This window comes from Cavia porcellus, unplaced genomic scaffold, assembly GCF_034190915.1.
Source record: "Cavia porcellus strain 051 isolate PalLab524CR breed Dunkin Hartley unplaced genomic scaffold, mCavPor4.1 scaffold_17, whole genome shotgun sequence".
In the NCBI taxonomy this organism is placed as follows: Eukaryota; Metazoa; Chordata; class Mammalia; order Rodentia; family Caviidae; genus Cavia; species Cavia porcellus.
Genome location: NW_026947500.1, coordinates 41,120,872 through 41,137,123, shown reverse-complemented (window position 1 = coordinate 41,137,123; position 16,252 = coordinate 41,120,872). Strand labels below are relative to the sequence as shown.

General features: G+C 50.4%; 1 pseudogene; it reads right to left on the bottom strand.

The window, feature by feature from the left end:
- Positions 1-245: 245 nt before the first annotated feature.
- On the bottom strand, positions 246-858 carry LOC100722141 (large ribosomal subunit protein uL30-like; annotated as a pseudogene).
- Between the last annotated feature and the right edge of the window lie 15,394 nt (positions 859-16,252).

Sequence of the window (16,252 nt, the reverse complement as noted above, 5' to 3'; positions counted from 1 at the left end):
TTGTCCCATTTTACAGATCTGGAGACTGAGGCTGAAGAATATGAAAGACTTGTCCAAGGTCAGAGGAATGGGATGTGAATGCAGATTCACCTGATGTCACCTACCAGGCTCCCTGAAAGGCATTAGCTCCAACCTTGAAAATGAGCCCAGCCTTATTCTTTATTTTTTTTTTTTTTTTCAGTTTGGAAGCAGACACTTTTTATTAGCCAATCAAATCATATAAACACCATGGTAGTTATCTTAGTTCATCCTTCTAATAAACCCGTTGGTCTGGTCTTCCCTATTTCCTGCATGGTCTTATTCATTCCACCTCCGAGAGATGATAATTCGAAGGGCCACAGGAAGTTATTTGCCTCTCTGAAGCATTTTCCAACAGCATAGATCTTACGAATCAGATCCTCCGTGCAGATGATGCCATATTTACCAAGAGCTCGAGCAGTCAGTGAATTATCGTCAAGGCAGTTCACTTCTGGTTGATTTTGTTATAGCCGGCTTGTATGTGAGTTCATTTACTGACTTCACCTTTGGGCATCCGCATGCCATATATGATCCCACAATCCTCAGCGTGTTAAATGAAGCCTTGTGGAGCTTAACAAAGGTACCATTGGGCATTTGGCAAAGACAAAGAAAAAGCTGCCGAACCTTGTGGACTTTGGGGCTCACACCATCGATATCCCTGATCCGGATGACAGATGCCAATTTGGGTTCTGCAGGTACATAGAAGTTGCCGGCTTCTGTTGCCACCCTAGTGATTTGAATCTTGGGTCTGTACATCTGTCTCTACCCTTTATGATAGTGCCTGGCTTTTGCATAGATGAGCTTCCTCCTTGCCTTTCAAAGCATCTTTTGGGCAACCCTCTTTCTCAGGTGCTTTACATTGGACTTTGCAAAGTCTTCACTTTTTCTTAAGTGTTTCTGGCACAGTAAGAGCCTTCTTTTTCTTCTCTTGGACACCCTCTGTGGTTCCAGCTAGCAAAGAGGAAGTTCCCCAGCTTCGTTCTTGTTACAGCCCAGAGATTTTCCTTACGCTGCTATGAGGACTGGCTTTCAGGTCCCGGGAAAGACTACAATCAGGCTCTTAGTGGGCGCTGAGTCTGAGCTCTGCCCCTCGGTCAAGGGATGAAGCTGCTGCTCACTTGGCACTGCGCCCTCTCAGCTTCCTTAGCGAGTAAGGAGGCCCTACGCTCACAGCCTCCCCGCTAGACGGCCCTCTATTCCCCAGGAGAGAGTGGGGGAGGGAAGGAGATGTGGGTGCAGGAGTATAGTCTTTGGAACCAGGCAGACCCAGATATGCGTCCTGTGCAGCTTTGGGAAATGAACACAATCATCCTAGCCTCCCTCAGTCCCCATTTGTGAAGTGGGCTGATGTTATTACCAACTGTGTTAGTCAGCTTTGCATTACTTGAAAGAGATTTATTTGGCTCACAGTTTCCAAGAGGTTTCGTCCATGGTCGGCTGACTCCAAGGCAGAAATGCCATGGTGGGAAGGCTTGGCAGAAAAGCTGCTCAACCTGTGGTAGTCAGGAAGCCAGGGAGAAAGAGAGAGACAGAGAGAGAGAGAGAGAGAGAGAGAGAGAGAGAGAGAGAGAGACAGAGAGAGAGAAAGAGAGAGAGAGACAGAGAGAGACAGAGACAGAGACACAGAGAGAAAGAGACAGAGAGACAGAGAGACAAAGAGAGAGAGAGAGAGAGAGAGAGATACACAGAGACAGAGAGACAGAAATACAGAGAGTATTCCAGGGATAAGACCCAAAACAAGAATACTCCCACATGACTTTCTTTTTCCAACCAGGCTCCATTTTCTAACACATAAAACTTTGGGAGAAATTTTAGACCTAAAACATAACATTATACTCCTGGCCCCCAAAAGGTTCCATATATTTCTCATTATGTAAAATGTACTTAGTCCAACTCTAAGAGTCACCAAAGTCTTAACAGTTGCAGGACTGCCAAAGGTCTAAGTCCAAATTTTCTTCTGGGGCTCAAACTACGAGCCTCTGTGAAATTTAAAAAGAAAGGGAGGTATTCCAGCATCAGGGTAAACATTCCCATTCCAAAAAAAAGAGTAGGATAGAAAGGGATCGGACCAAAGCAAGACCCAGCTCCAGCAGGGCAAATGTTAAATGCTGTAGCTCCCCATTCAGCTTGCAGGCCAGGCTGTGGTGAGCTGTAAGCTCCCTGGGGCTGGCTTCACTTGCTGCCTATGGTTTTCCACAGCAGAGGTTCCATATTTCTGGCATCTCCAACTTCCTGGGGTAATCACTGCATTTTTGACTTTACTCTCACAGCTTCACACACTGCCCTCGCTCGAGCCCATTGTCTGGCTTCCCCAGCCTTCTTCTGGGAACTAGGTCCAAGTCTTGTGACCCCACAATGCTTACATTCTGCATGTCTATGCAACCACCTCTATGTGGATAATGCCAGGGCCTGCCACCACCTCAGGCATTAGCACCTCAGGCATTAGCTGGGTCTTCCCCTGGACTGTAGTTGTGGTGGTCTCATGAATCCTGTGCAGTTTGGGGAAATGTAATCAGCCTTAAACTCTTGTTGACTAAACTCAAGAAAATACTTCCCTAGCCAGCAGCGAATGAACAGGGAACCCTGGGCCTCTTTTCTTAAAACAAAATCCTTTGAAAGAGTTTATTCTTCATCCTTGCAAAGGATAAAGGTCTGGCCAATTCCTAAGATGCTTTTAATTCATCTTTTCTATAATCCTGTTCTAAAGTACTTGTGCTCTTTTTAAAGCTAATCTTTTTCACAGCAATGTTCTTCTTGTGCCCAGCTTTGCAAATGTTTCCTTTCTGGTAAAACTTTAAATTTTTCACAGCTGCTTTTTGTTCCTGATTCTCACTGTAGATTTGCCTAAGCAGGCAGCAGTACCCATGCCACACCCTGAACACTGGGCAACCTTGAAATTTTCTCTGCCAAATTGATTTTTCACTAGCCTCAATCTCAGTCTCTAGCAAATTCTCAGGACAAAAGCAAAATTTTCTGCCAGGATGTAACACACATAACCTCTAGTTCAACTGCCAGTGTGGTCCTTGTTCCCAACTGAAAACTCCTGAGGCTGGCCGTTATAGTCCATATTCCTATGAGCATTCTGAATCACCCATCAAGCTTCACTTATAGCAATCAAGAGCTGTAACCTGTTTCTGCAACCTATTTCTCCAAACTTTTCTAACCCCTTCCCTAACAAATAAGTTCCAGTGGCTTCTAAACCACATAGTCAGATATGGTCACAGCAATGACCCTACTTCCCTGTTACTGATTTTCTGATTAGATAGCTTTCTTGTTGCTTGACAGAATACCTGACACCTGCAACTTAAAAGAAGAGAGCTTTATTTGGGTCTCAGTTTCCAGCAGGCTCAGTCCTTGCTTGGCTGGCTCCAAAGTAGAAATGGCATGGTAGAGAGCTTGATGGAGAACAGTTGCTCAGGAAGCAGAGAGAAAGAGAGAGGAGGAAGAGCCAGGGATCAAAAATCACCAGGTCATGCTACCACCTCTTCCAATCAGGCTCCATCACCAAACCCATGAGACTTTTGGGGTACATTTTAGATTTAAATCATAATGCCAAACTTAGCAAGTATGTTGGGGAAAACACTGATATAATGCTGAACTGTGCCTTGCACAGGACTTGCATGTGGTTAGCTCTCAGTACATGTGTTCAAAAAAGGAGCTACTGGCTTGCACCAAGTGTGCATGTTGCAAGGGGCTAGTGCAGGGCCAGGGGTGATGGCATGGATGGTGCCCACTGGCTGTTGGGTGGCCCTGAAAGTGTATCACTGCATCCCTGAAAGGAGAGAGAAGGAAGGAAGTGACCACTGGCCCTGGGTGGAGGATGGTGAGGCCCAGGAGGTACGATGATTACATAGATTTCCTTTCTCTTATATATATCCAATATTTTTCCATAATAGAACATATTTCTAATATAAAAATATATTTCTTATGCATAGACAAGAAATATTCATTGCCCAGGATTCTTGGAACTGGAGCACGAGCCCAAGCAGGAGAAGCGCTTTGGAGGCTCAAGCCCATTGCTCTTCCTCCCTCCCAGGTGTCTCTTTAGCTCAGTGGCATAAGCGCCTGCCTTGCAAGCAGGCAGTCGTGAGTTCGATCCTCGGTACCGATAAAAAGGAAAAGACCCTCCCACCCCCCAAAAAAGCCACACACAGTGCCTCTCTATTTAGCAACAGTCATCCAGGTGGGTTCTCTACCCTCCCATTCAGAGGGCAACCAAAGGACTGCAGGCCTTCAAGGGAAGGCACAACTCTGGGGAGATACACTTGTCACCAGCCTCCAATATGGCCCCGATGATCTCACTTCTGGTTACTCACATCTTCTGCAGTCCTCTCCCATGCTGTGTCAGGGCTGGTCTGTGGGGGCACGGGCAACTCAGAAGTGATGGATCTCACTTGTGAGGCTAGATCGCCAAGGACTGTGGCACACTCTGGGGGAAGGCAGCTCTGGATTCTGAGGACACTCGGGCAGCCTAGGACCTCTGTGCTGAGACAGATCTCTGGATAACAACAGGCGAGAAATTGAGGGTCATCACTGACCACAGAGGGGGCTCAGGAAGTGCACCCTACCTTTGCCTGCCCAGAGCCCCTGTCCACAGCTGCTCAGAGAGCCCCATGGGAAACTGAGCTGGAGCCTGGCCTTTGGAAACTGTGAGATAAGGGGTGGCCTTTGGGAGGGGCCCCCTGCAGGTGGTGACATCCCACAGCCACTGTTACCAACCCAGAAGGCTCAGTCCACCTGGTTCCCAATGCCACCTTTTACGTGCAAGCCTTGTTGTCATCAAGGCAGACAAGAAAGTCCTGATTTTTGTTTTGTGGGCTTGGGGTTTGGAGGTGATCATTCTAGAATCATGAAATACTCATAAAACTAAACAGCTCAAAAGCCTGTGACACAAGAAGCACAGCTCCTCCTGAGCTCTTTGCTCCAAACTCTGCCCCACTCACAGATATAACTATTATTAAGATGTTATGTTCTTTTACATAGATTTCCTTTCTCTTATATATATCCAATATTTTTCCATAATAGAACATATTTCTAATATAAAAATGTATTTCTTATGCATAGACAAGAAATATTCACTTATGTGTCTATTTTAACCCTGGAGTAATAATAATATATGCACTGTTTTGTGCTTTTCTTTTTGATCCTGTGATTTGAGCCTGAGGCTCCAATATGCTAAGCAAGTGCAGTGTCACTAAGCCACACCTCTGGCCCTTTTTAAATTTTTTTTTTTAACTTTTTATCGGTACTGGGGATTGAACTCATGATTGCCTGCTTGCAAGGCAGGTGCTTATGCTGCTGAGCTAAATCCCCAGCCCCCAAATTTTGAGGCAGAGTGTTGCTAAATTGCTCATGTGGCCTCAAACTTGTGGTGCTCCTGACTAAGCTTCCCGAGTAGTTGGGATTTACAGGTACATACCACCACACCAGGCTACATTTTTATTTTTTAAAGTATATCTCAGTTTTCCTTTCTTGTTGGTCCATTAGATCCACTTCTCTTTTTTACTTCAATCATGTCAGAGTTATTTATTGAGTAATTACTGGTCCCTGCTCAGCTCATGAAAGATTTAATGAGTACCCTATCCAGGCACTGTGCTATCCTAGGTTTGGTTTCTCAACCCCATCCAGCACTATTGATATTTAGGGCCAGATAATTATTTGCTTTTGAGAAGCATTGACCCAGCAGAGGACACTGGGAAGAACTGATCTTGAGTCAGGAAAAAAAATCAAGAGAGTCTAAAGTGGAGAAAGCCATTCTGCAGCTTCATACTGTCCCACCATGTGGCTGGATGACCATCTGAGGCCATGACTAGTGTTAGACACTGAATCATCCTGACTTTTTGCTGGTATAAATAACACTGCGATGAACATCTTCATGCATCCATCTCGGCATGCAACTCCAGGTATATCTGAAAGACAAATTCCAGAGAAAGGGTCTGCCACCATCCAGGATACATGTCTTTAAGTCTTTGTAGATATTGCTAAATTACCCTGCAAACACTTAAAAATAAAACACATTAAGAGAGAGATTGTTTCCCCCCACCTAGCAGCTCCAGGCTATCTTGGAAGCCTGAGCACAAAGTGGGTAGAATGTGCACCTGGGTGGAGAACCAGCCCTGGTCCCACTGGCCACTGCAGGTCACTTCCCAGACCATCGCCTCCTTGAGGGAGCCACGGGACCCCCAGGACAGAGAAAAGACTGCAGAGAGGTTCTCATGTCTTCTCCGGCATCCCCTGTGATTCCCTCCCATTTGTGCCAAGCGCACAAACATTTAGCTCCTCAGAATCTGAGGGGCTCCTTCCAGGCCCCCCACCATACCAAACTGTGCAGGTGCTCGAGTCCCTCACATGAGATGGCTCACTTATGTCTTCCCATAGACTTTCCCTTCCCTCCAGGTTACTCATAATTCTTAACACAACGGGAGCGCTGTGCAAAAAGGGGTTACACTCTATGGTTAGGGAATGACAGGGAAAAAGAGTGACTATACATATTCAATACACACACTTCTGTCAAATATTCTCACCCATGGTTGGTTGCATTTGTGGATGGAGAACCTCTCAATGCAGAACCTCAGACTTGGAGCCCAACAGTATTTATGTCAATATTAATTGCATAAATGCTTAGTATAAGACCCTGGGGCTCTAGGTTGGATGTGTTTATATTTTAATATGTAATCAGAAAGAATCCTATCTTCCTCTTTATACGCTCACCAGAGAATGTTCTTTCTACTTCACATATGTGTGTGAGTACACACACACACACACACACACACACACACACACACACGCACACAAGCATGCACCCAGTTTGGTCAGCATCTCTACCACCCACGTGAGCTTGGAAGAAGCCAGTATGTCCTGCCAGACAGTCTGGAAATATTCCTCAGCATTTGTTTGTTGGAGAGAAAAACTGGCTTAATACATGCAAAAATGTCTTCTTTTTAATCTTTTAATCTCGATGCAGCCACAATTGGTGATATGATGCTTGCACATCTCAGCTGTTTGGGAGGCTGAGACAGGAGGATCATGCCCAGCTTGAGGCCAGCCTGAGCAACATGACAAGAGCCCTTCTCAAAAACTAAAATAAAAGTTCCCATGCGTTTACCCATTCACTGAGTAAATACTTCCTGAGCTCCTCCTGTGGATCAGGATGAGCGGGACAGAGGTTGAGCATGACAGAGGTTGAGCATTACAATAGCACTAACCCATATGAATAAATATACACAGCATTGGTCAAAGTATGTTTCAAACTCTTCTTCACTGTGCAGAATGCCAGGGGCAGAAAGATGAGCAAAACCAACCGTAGGCCCGTGAGCTCAAGGGCGATGTGAGGACCCTATAAGGACCCTATAAAAGTCACAGTTGGGAGAGCAAAGAATGCTTGAAGTAGCTGAGCCAGCCCTGAATGGGGCTGATGGGGTGGGGAGGGAGGCACAGGAGGATGCGCGGCTGAGCAGGTGGCAGGGGCCCAAGAAGCAGGAGAGGGACAGGAGACAGGAACAGACCCGGGAGACCTCAGGAGGCAGAATCACAGTGGGGCAAGGTGAGAGGGGAGGGCACGGGACTCGACTGTCTGGCTCTGGGTGCAGGCTTCTCAAAGAGTCAAACAGCAGGAGAGCCCCAGCTTCCAGGCCCTGAGCACAGCACCGTATTTGAACTTATTTGGACTTAGATGTCCCAGATTTTCCACCGCATGCAGTTTGCCTAACTTGAGTCACCCTCACTAAGGACAGAGGTAACGTACATGGTTATGTTTACAAATTCTTCTTAAAATACAGCACAAACTCCTCCAGCCTGGCTCTCCTGCCAGCAGAACCTTCCCGTGTTTTCTGTACTGCTTGTTCCTGTTGCACGTTTCCAATCTTGTCGAGCTATTTTCCAGACCAGATGACTTCCCAGAAGGCTCGGGGAAGGGTTGTGAGTTTGGAGAGCAAAGTAAAGTGGTTGCTTCTGGCTTCTGTTTCCGAGTTAGGACCACCCGGGGCTGGGGAGTTTGAGGCTGGCAGCAGGTCCCTGAGGACACAGGAAAACGCTCTGCAGAGAAGGCTCAGGGGAGAAGGGACATCTCCCTTCTCCTTGGGTGAGCTTGAAGATGGGAGAAGGGTCGGTTCACGCTTTGGACCCGAGGTGACTGCGACCACATGCCCACCTCATTTTCAGGGTGTTTGTCTCATCGCCGGGACTCGGGCAGGGCTTGTGCATAAGCAGCACTCAGTAACTGTTGAGTACAAATGCAATGTCTTTTGACTCATCTGTGCACCTTTGTCTGCTGTGATCATAACATAGGTGATTAGGGCAGCTTAATAAGAGAAGACCTTCATAATGGAAAGTCACTGGAAAAGGGACAGTGCAGGGTCCTGTCATGGAAACACAGCGCCTTCTCCATGGGCAGCCTGCCAGCCTCCTGGACTCTAAGGGGCACAATTTGTTTGCAGTTTAACAAGTCCAGGTGTCTGGATAGGCCTTCCAATCTGTATAAACATTTATAAGGTACTGGGTTTTTTATATTCCTGCAAATAGCTAGGATGAAGTCATTGGTTTGTAATACAGTTAATGGAAATCTGCAGTAGATTCACTGTAAACGTGCTGACCATCGTCCTGCAAGACTCCTCGCCCTCTGCTGGGGCTGAACCTTTGGTGGCCTTCGTGGGTCAGCTCTGGTAATCTGCGTCCTTGATGGCACACGGACCGTGCTCTTGCCTCTCGTCACTAGATATCCCACTTGGCTGTGCTAAATGTCCAGAACAAGGGCACGTTGGGCAGTTGATCCACGCATTGCTCGGTTCCCACATCCTCCAGCAGCCCTGGCCTCTGCCTCACTGCCCAGCAAGGCTGCCTGGAGAGGGCCTTTGCTTCAGAGCTCCACTCAGCTGTTAGAAGTAATAGAACTTTGCCCACAGTTCTTTTTTTTTGGTTTGTTTGTTTTTTTGTCTTTTTCATTTTTATCGGTACCAGGGATCGAACTCACAACTGCCTGCTTGCAAGGCAGGCGCTTATGCTGCTGAGCTAAATCCCCAGCCCCTCGCCCATAGTTCTTAAAGGATGCTTTTGCTTCACCACCTGGATTCTCTGGCACTACTTTCCCAGCCCTAGGAATCTTCCTGAAAGCCCTACCAAGTTCCAGGAGCTGCCGTCTCAGTGGCAGAGCCCTCCTGGGCAGGTAGGAGAAACTGAGTCTAGCCAGAGGTCTGCTTTAGCAGCTGAGTGAGCAAGGCCTGGGGATGCTGAAACCCCAACCTCTTTCTCGTTGTTCAGTAAATGAGTCTCGTACATGGATGGGGCAGAAGGCCCTATGCTAAGTTTAATAACAACCACACAACAAAATCCAACACTTATCTATTAATTAAGAATGTGGGCTCTGCAGCTGGGTGTGGGGGTGCACACCTGAATCCCAGGACTCAGGAGGCTGAGGCAAGAGGATTGCTACAAATCTGAGGCCAGCCTGGGGCACAGAGTGAGTTCACAGTCACCCTGAACCACATCCCAAGACCCTGTCTCAGAAAACAAAACAAAAAGAATGCAGAGTCTAGAGCCAATCCCTCTGGCTCTGAGGACCGGCTCTGATATTGACAAGTTTTATGAACACGGACCTTATCTGGAAACAGGGTCTGATATTAGCATGTAATTCCAAGGACTAATGACATTCGTGGATCCAGGTAAGCAGCTCAGGCAGTGCCTGCCCCTGATAGGTGTTCAGCACATGTGACCAGGTACCTTGGAGTGCACAAGGCCCCAACCTGTGAGACAGCACTGTCACTGTGGCCATTCCACAGATGAGGAAACTGATGTAGCCAAGGAAGCAAAGTAGCTTGTCCCAGTTGACACTATTTCTATATGGAAGGATGACACTTGACATCATTCAGCTGGTCCCAAGCCCACCTGCTCCATGGGTGAGCTCTACAAGTCCCCTTATAGGTGACAAAAAGGAGAGTCCACTGACCACCCCCACCAACCCCTGATGGTGCACAGCAGCTCTCTGACAGTGCTCTGTACCCTTGGAACTCTCAAAGGCTCCCAAGAAGTCAGTGCCCAGGGACCAGAGTTTGGACAGAGCCTCAGTCCAGGTGCCTCCCTGGACCACCCCACCCAGGGCCAGTATGTTACCTCTCTTAGACTTCTGCAATCTGGTCACCTCCCAGGGAGGAAGTGTCTCATCCGAGGAGTGCTCGGGGTCCCCTCCCCCAACACCACCACCTCTAAAAGCCCCTGTGCATGGGTCTGTGGCCTGGAGCAACCTGGAAGAAGCTGTAATGGTGCGATCTGGGTCTATGACTCACAAAATCAAAGAAAGAAGTCAGGACACAGGAGGTAGAAAGGAGGAAGGCAGAAATAGCCCTCAATAGTCAGGAGGGGACCCAAAAGTCAATGGACAAGGGGATTCTCTGTCTAGGGATTTTGATACAAAAACAAAGGACCAGGGCTCAGACTACTCCAAATCAAACTAAAGTCAACCTATGTGGCTGAAACGAGAGTATTTAAACTATGAATGGACATGAGAGGAGGTGAGGCCCGTAGCAAGCATATGTCTGCAGGTGCCTCTTGCCCACTGTCCTATCTGAGTGGTTCATTTAAACAACAAAATGAGAAGGTCACATCCCTGGAGCTCACTGTCCACCTGGTTCTTGTTAACTCTGACCTCAGGCTCCTGTCCGCCTGTCTAAGGCCTGGTTATCCTGAGTCGACCTTGGGTCCAATGTCCTCCATAACTGCTGTTACCTACTGCCTAACTGGCCTGTCTGGAATCACACCCTTTGAGTATGGTAATATTGGCACGATCAGATGGATGCGGACTCCTGGAGGGAGCACAGGGCACCATATCCTCCCAACAAGCTAGGTGGGTGCCCCAGGTACTCATGCCCTGGACCGACCTTGAGGGAGAGACACAAACTGCACATCCTTAATACAGACCCAGCTCCCTTCACCACCCGGCCTCACACACACTTAGGCCGAGGAATGAAGGTGAGCCCCACAGCACACTCTGCTGTCAGCCCTGAACATGGTCATTTGTCCTTCTGCTGTCTCATTCTGTCCTCACTAGGAACCAGCAGGGGATGCTGAAGCTCAGAGAGGTGGCTGGGGTGTCCCGCCCAGGGTCACACTGCTCCTCCAAGCTGGGGGGCAAGTTCCAAATGCTACCTTTCCTGTGGTATTTAGCTGTCTTTTCTTGGACTGACCTGAGGACTTGTGTCAATGATGCAACAGGAAATTGGAGGGGCCAACTTTATTCTGTGACAGAAAGCTGGCCTTCAGTTTCCAGGCACTACGAAGTTCCCTAGAGATCTTTTTTTTGCAGGGGGATCTTCGAGTAGCTGGGAAACCTCCAGCCTCGGGGCCTCTTTTTCTTATCTCCAAATCTGACTGGGAGGAGAGCCTGGAGCCAGGGATGACTTCTCTCTCAAATGGATTTCAAATAATATGTCCTCAGAGAGTCATCAATTTGGGGACGAAGGAGCCTGTGACATTCCTGGGGTGGCCCAGGGTCCATCTGGCAAAGATCATGGCAGGCCTGAGGCCAAGTCTGCCCTGCAGCTCCCTGCCCCAAGGGGCTGCCAAGGGGCACCAATTCTGGCCTTGTATGGGCAAAATGTCCTGCCAAGCTGGCTTTGGAATGAGTTTTCTCTCTATTTTAAGCCCCAAGGACAGTGTGGGTCAGTCTGACTGAATCTTTGATGCAGTCATGGGGGTGAGCGACAGGGGGTTTTAACCGGAGTCCCCGGCCTCAGGGTGGAGAAAGAGATCACTAAAAATAAAAACCATCACCACAGCAGCAGCTAGTTATTATTTTCCACCAGGCATCATGCTAAGAGCTCTCCATGGATTGTTGCTGCTTTAAGGATTTCAAGAAGTGGGCAGCCTCTCATCCCCCCCATCAAGCGTCTTCTAGAAACTAAGCACGGGGCCGGGGCCGGGGCCAGGGCCCACAGTCAGCAAAGGACTGTAAGGCTGGCATGCACACTGGCTCTCGGCCACCCATGGGCTCCATCCAGCTGGCACCCACAGCTGAAAGGGACTAGACCCACACCCAAGTCCTGCCTTCTGCTCCACAGGTGTACACAGGTCTCCCGGACCGTGCTTCTGTGGCAGGTCTAACCCTGGGTCACCCAGACTCCAAGGCCAGAGCTCTGCCCTTGCACTGGGTATAGCACCACTAAGGGTCCCACCAGCGCCTGGCAGCCAGAGGAGAGACCCAGTAGCCCAGCTCTGGGATCCAGTCTGTAGGGACGATCCTGTGGGCAGGTCGGGGGCATGGTAGAGGATGGGGATGGAGGGGGTGGCCCTGGGCTAGCAAAAAGATGGACTGGGCACCCTGTAAACGTGGACACTCGGACAGCCCTGCCTTTGCTCTGGTGGGCAGGGAGATTCCGTGCACTGTGGCTCATTAGAGTTCACAGACCCCGCTCTCCTTCCAGCTTTGGCTGCCGCTGCCCTCACCCCAGCCCTGCTGAGCTTTAATAAAATAAGGGAAGAGGCCCACATCACCTCTGGTTGTTGGGAGAGTCAGATATAGCTGGTCGCCTGAGCAGCTTGGCCTGTGCCTGGGGCCAAGGGATGATTTCCCCGGTGGGTGAGTGCGTGTGTGCGTGTGCGTGTGCGTGTGTGTGAGACTTTCAGGGTAAAAACCGTGAGTGTCCCAGGAAACTGTAGGCGAGTTGGTGACCCTGTGAGGTGAATGCGAAGCGCGGAGCCGGCAGATAACACACTCCTTGCAAGCAGCACGCTTTGCACGCAGACTCACCCATCCCGGGATAGGAGTGCAGGGGGGGGGGGTGGAGGTTGCCTCTGGAAGCCCTTTAGCCCGGGAGCTGTCCTCAGCGCCCTCTCCTAGCCGTGGAACCCCTTTGTCCTTGAAACCCTCCCTTCCCCTTCCCTCCCCCGCCCCAGCGGGCTGGGTGCCAGCAGCAATTACAGAATCACTTATTCGCTGCAGCCCGCACGTGCAGCCCTAATTAGGCAGCTAAAGGGGCTGACAAGCCCGCCAGCCAATCCCGGGAGGGGGCCTGAATGGGACAATCAGCCTCACCAGGTGGGGGCCTGGGGGCGGGGAAAGACCGGGCCTGGAGCGGGGAGGCCATTGAAACCTCTCCCGCTCTCTACAGCTGCAGCGGGGAGGCCTGGGTGGCGTGGGGGTGCGCCCCTGTGCGCCCAGCTGGCAGCGGGGAGAAGTGTCGGGTGGGCCCGCTGCAGGCCTGGAGGGGCAGGCCAGCCTCTGCCAGCGTGCCTCCTCCTCCAAGGGCCCCAGGCTCCCTAACAGGAAGCTGCACCCCCTGAACAGGGTCCTTGCTAAAATGTAGCCTCGGGTCAAGGGAGCGCCCAGAAATGCGGAGTCTTTGATCAGTCCTCAGACGTCGCTGCAGATGCTGCCGGCCTGGGACCACACGGAGGAGCCGAGCAGAGGAGCGGGATTCCCAAGGGGTCAAGTTCCTGCAGTGTGACCCGGTGGTGCCCTGCCCATCCCAGGGCCTCAAGTTCTCAGTGCTGAAGAGAGGGGCCAGAAGGGCTGTAAACCGCGGTGAACTTGCCCTCTGAGTCCCAGAATGGCTTTGGGGGTACAGGGGTCCCATCAGCTTGGCCCAGGAAGCCACATGGGGACTGGGGGTTGGCGTCTGAGCTCAAATTTCCCGCCAGGCTGGTGAAACTGCTTCTCTCACCTCTTGCTCTTGGTATAATCCTGAGTCATTTTGGGGTCCTCCACCCTCAGGGGGTGGGCAGACACAAAGGAAGAAGTGGCCCAGAAAACCTGCTCTGTGTCCCTCTCGAGGGTCCGGCCTGACTTGATCCAGTGTCTCGTCTCCGAGCCTCTGTGGGGTGACCCTGGTGGCCTAGGACACTGCCCCCTACACCTGACTCAGGCGGGAGCCCCTGGCTTCAGACCCCTCCCACCTGCAGGCTCAGCCCAGCCATCCTTGGGCTGCAGGTTGCCGAGCATCTTAGCTCAGGCTCCCGAGCCCTGTGCAGGTGGCCCTGGCCTGACAACCCTCCCTGCTCCAAGCCCCTCCCAGGAACGCGGCCTCCCCTCCTCCCTCCAGTCGCCAAGGCCTGGGCACCAGCTCCCTGCACCAGCTGCTGCCCAGGGCTGATCTGCGCCAGGGGAACAGGTGCCCTGGCAGAGTACAGACCCACGGCCCTGAGCAGCTGTCCCGGCAGCTCCCTGGCAACCTGCTGGCCTCCCCCTGGGGTTGGAACCGGAAGCCCAGGAGAAAGTCTAGGGAAAGGGGAGGGGCTGCCAATGGCACACTGGCCCCTCGGATTGGGGGCGGGTGTCGCATAACGTTAGGACGGGAACTGCTGAACCGGATGCTTAAATAGGGCTAGAGGAGGAGCGGGATTTTACACCATAAAAAACAAAGCCGGTCAGAAGGGAGGATCGCAAATGGCTGAAAAGCCTCTCCCCCACCGAGGGAGAATTCCAGACTGAAACTGGGAGCACCAAGCTATAATTTTTAATTATCAGTTTTCTCCTTTTATACTTTCCATCCACCTTTTTTAAAACAGGGATTCTCACAATTATTTTTCTGCAAAATGTAATACCACTTCACATTTATAAATATTTATTAGGAAGAGTTTCCTGTAAAGGTCCCACCTGTGCACCCCCACTCCCAGCAGAGAATCATCACCCCACGGCTCTGGTCTCCAGCCCCTGCAGGGGGCGCCTTGTCCCTCTGCACTCCCTGAGGGGCCACCTTGGGTCCCCCATCCAGAACCCTCTGGCCCCAGGCAAGCCAGCCTTGTTTGTGAAGTCACTTCTCTATCTAGTACCTTGCCAAGGGCTTTTGGCTACCTCATTTAACTCCCACAAGAATCACTGCTTAATAGGGTGACCGCCCTCATTTTGCAGGTCAGCATTCTAAGGGTCAGAGAGGTTGTGTGTATTGCCTGAGATCATACAGCACTAGGAACCAAAGAAGACAAGGTCCTTTTACAGAAGTCAGTTTGGTTGCAGGAGGGCCATCCATCCCGAGGAAGTGGCCTCCATCAAGGTCACTGGCAGTCCCCAATGATCAGTGTCTTGAGATGGTGATGGTAAACCTGGAGAAGGTCCCCAGGGATGACAGTGATCCTGCTGAGTTGGGCCCAGTTATAAACAGTAGCCAAAAAAAGACGTCTGCTAAAATGCCAGAGGACGCTTTCCTAACCCTAGGAACCATCTGCAGTTGCTTTGGCAACTGCTCCAGAGACCAGTCATTCCTGGGGTGCGACCCGCTTTTCCCGGAGGCCAACAGAGCAGCTGGGGGGGGGGGGATGGGGGTGGGTCTGGGAAGGGTGCTATGAAGTCACCCACCTCAGCCCGTCTGGTGTCCTGGTCCAGAGCAGGGAGGAAGGCTCAAGGAACTTCCCCGCTCCTGCCCCCAGAGGAAAGAAAAAGGACAAAATGAAGGCCACAGTTACAGCAGAGCCAGCCCCTTCTCTCTGTGGCTGCCCCCAGCACCCCCGGAGCCCTGAGCTCAAGGGCACCTGGCACCCTGGCACAGCCGGACAGGTTGGCGTACGTCACCCTCCATGTGCACCCTCTCATCAGCACAGTCACGTGTGAACAAACCGGTACTCACACAGTCAACACACCCACAACAACACACACAGTCACTCCCCACAAACGCACAATCACAGCTACAATCACAAGTGCGCATGATCGTACCTCACACAACCACATGGGCACAGTCACACACAAGTCACACACACTGACACACACAATCACTTCCCTATGAATATAATCACAAATACACATAATCACATGTACACATGGTCATACATGTACAATCACCACGTAATTGCATGTTCCCAATCATGCACTCACGTGCAATCATGTGTATACACAATCACAAATCATAAACTCACAAACACGACCACAGATATAGAACACACGGTCACATACAAAGACTCGCACAAGCACATACAAGCACAGTCACACATACCCAATCACTTACATGAACCTTGATGCTCACCCCTTACCCCTGTGTCCACTTACAGTTTGACTCCACTCTGACTTATTTTGGCTGACTGGACTCAGCAGAGGAGCCACCCAACTCCATGCTTTTCCTGACAGTCATAGGACACAATCTTAGGACGTTTCCAGAGATTAATTATTTTAATGCTTTTCTTCCATTTTTTCTAAAGTGTGGGTGTCTGTTGCTGTCCTATGATAGCTAAAGACTGAGAAGCCAGGCGTCATGGCACACGTCTATAATCCTGGCACTATGGGAGGCTGGGACAGAAGGACACATTTGCAAGACCCTGC